This window comes from Bubalus bubalis, chromosome 6, assembly GCF_019923935.1.
Source record: "Bubalus bubalis isolate 160015118507 breed Murrah chromosome 6, NDDB_SH_1, whole genome shotgun sequence".
NCBI classification, from domain to species: domain Eukaryota; kingdom Metazoa; phylum Chordata; class Mammalia; order Artiodactyla; family Bovidae; genus Bubalus; species Bubalus bubalis.
In genome coordinates this window covers 4,156,387-4,159,280 of record NC_059162.1, presented here as the reverse complement: position 1 = coordinate 4,159,280, position 2,894 = coordinate 4,156,387, and positions in this window count along the sequence as shown.

Genomic DNA, 2,894 nt, shown 5'->3' with positions numbered 1-2,894 from the left:
GATTGAGCCCAGATCTCCCACATTGTGCACAGATTCTTTACCAGCTGAGCCACCAGTGAAGTCCAAGAATACTGGAGTGGGTAGCCTACCCCTTCTCCAGGGGATCTTACCAACCCAGAAATTGAACCGGGGTCTCCTGCATTGCAGGCAGATTCTTTACCAGCTGAGCTACCAGAGAAGCCTTCTTGCAAGGTAATTCAAGCCCAGGGAGTTTCCATAGGACCCCCTTGGTCATAGGACACTCATTCATCCTTGCCAGACCACTGGGTGGTAGCATAGCTGGCCCTCTGCTATCGTTCTCTCTCCTGATCTCACCACTGTGCATGGTAACAGCTGGTCTCCAGCTTCCTGAATTCTAGGAGGAGAGCAGGCATCAGTCATGAGTTTCATATACAATCTCAAAGACACCTTTCGTGGACCCTCCAAGACCCTTTCACCGCATCTCTTTCCTTCTGCCCTGCAGCCTTCTGTACTTCCAAAATATCCAGTGAGTCAGTGAGAGACCTTTTTCCACTTCCCACAACACCCTCAGTCTCTATGAGTATTTCTCTTGGGTCCTCATTAGTTGATCTGGAGGAAGGCAACTGGAAAAGGAAAGTAAATGGATGAGAGATATCACTGTCTACCTTGCTAGTCTAAAAACCTTCTTTTAGTGAATCTCTAAGTCATCCATTTGAATATCTGCATGTGTCTCATATTCACTGCTGGCCATTGCTGGAGAGATGCTGCTTCCCTTGAGCATCTTTTGGCAAGACGTTTCTATTTCCTGTCTTTAAAGTGAGGAGTTACTTCTCATCTATCGTTCTTAGCTTTGGGGTTTGAGCCAAACATTCCAGGATACTGGGGAAAGTTCCACTCAGCATCCTGTTATCTAAGAAAAAATGCCTTTCTTTAGCTCAAGAATTCGTCAAAAAAATTGAATTTCAAATCCTTCAAAAGAGAGAGCCAAGTCATAAAATCATAGACATTTTAGAGCTTAAAGAGATCTTCGAAGTAACTACCTTTTCATTATGAAGAAAATACGTTCCAGAAAGAGCAATTGACTTACCCAAGGTCATGGCTACAAGAGGTAGTTAAGGGTAATGATGGATCTACCTATAGAGTCCTCACTTGATAAAGGCAGAGATAGTGGAAAGTACTTTTTTCTTCATTATGTTGCTTCTCTATCATTATCATCCTAAATTTATCATTGGGGGCATACTGGAAAAAATTTATGACTGAATGATGTTTTGAGATACCAAAATTATAGTAAAACATATTCATCTGGAACATAATGAAAAGAACCTGAAGCAATGGGAATTCTTACACATTCTTTATTTTGCTTTTATAAGGAAAGAGTAAGTGACATGTAAATAAATATCAAGGTCTTATCCAAAAAAGAAATGTTCAAGGTATGTCATTTCTTGATGAATTGGGTTAATGCAATTTCTATTTAAAAATTGAAATCATAAGCCTTCATATTTCTATAGTTTTTGCTACTTACAAAGAGCTTTTTACATACATCATCTGAAATTCCACACTGAGAAGTAAGGTTATATTAATGACCTCGAAGCACCGTGAGTGCCTTTTGAATTATTAAAGCAAGATGGAATTTTGTTCTGAGTAAATTAGCATTAAGTATGTTATTTGAAATAATCCTTCCACATACGATATTAGTGGATAAAAATTCTCAGCTAACTAGAATGTTCCAACAACTAAAGGACTTAACTTTCCCAGCCATTTTGAACATTGAACTGCTAATCTGATGCCTGGAGAAGAAAATGGCAACCTGCTCAATTATTCTTCCCTGGAAAATTCTGTGGACAGAGACACCTGGAGGGCTACAGTCCATGGGGTCACAAAGAGTCAGACACCACTGAGCATGCATGCATTCACACACACATTCTGATGTCCTTATGATGGGCAGACACTGTTGCCTAAGGCAAAGTCCTCAAGTCTTTTCTTCTCCAATAGGTATCAAAACCCTTAAATTATATTCTAGAAATTTATCCTAAGAAAATAATTCGGCAAGCAATAAAGATGCCTTGTTAAGATATTCAGTGCTATACTATCTTATTATTTTCAATATTAGGGAAAAAAACATCAATATCTAATAAAATGGTAATGGGCTAAAAGATGTTACATGACAATGAAATGGAATTCTATACAGTCAGCAAAACTGAGGTGTGGAAGGTTATTTAGTGATATCTGGATGTGCTAATGTTATTTTGTTTAGTGAAAGATTTAGGCCTAAATGCATATGGCAAAATTACAGTTGTGTTTTAAAGTTATTTATCTATAAGTTCATGTGTGCCAGCAAGAATACTGCTGAGAAATGAACACCTTTGGCTTCCTGCCTCTAAGAGTCTGTTTGTATGAGCTGATGAGACAGATCCGATAATGCATGAGATCTTTAGGCTTTGGACTGAGGGGAAGCTGGCGATGGAGATACCCAAGAAGATGAGATTAGGATAATTTCAATGACATGGACTCTATTCCAAAACCCAGCCAGAGAGTCTGGTTTTGAGACTCAACTGAGAAAAAAATTAAGAAGAGAAGCTGAAGGCTATGTTGGTAAACATCAGCAGCCTCTGAGTACTCAGTGATGTCTCTTCAAGACATCAGCTAGGTAACAAAGTTTCAGAGGTGTGGGAGGAAGCCATCAGCCCACCCTGGCCCCAACCTCCGACTCAGTTCTGGGTGGCACCAGCAGAGGAGTCATCACAGGGAGGGCAGCCACTTCACGGGTGGAGAAGAGGCTGGAGCAGAAGAGTGGTGAGTTCCCAAGCATATGTGAGATACATCATCACCCATCATCCCCGGAAATACTATGACATGCCCTGAGGCAGAGCTGTGGTTCAGGCTGAGTAGGTGAGGGCTGGGATTTATCACAGTTTGTGTCTTAATCTGAGGCA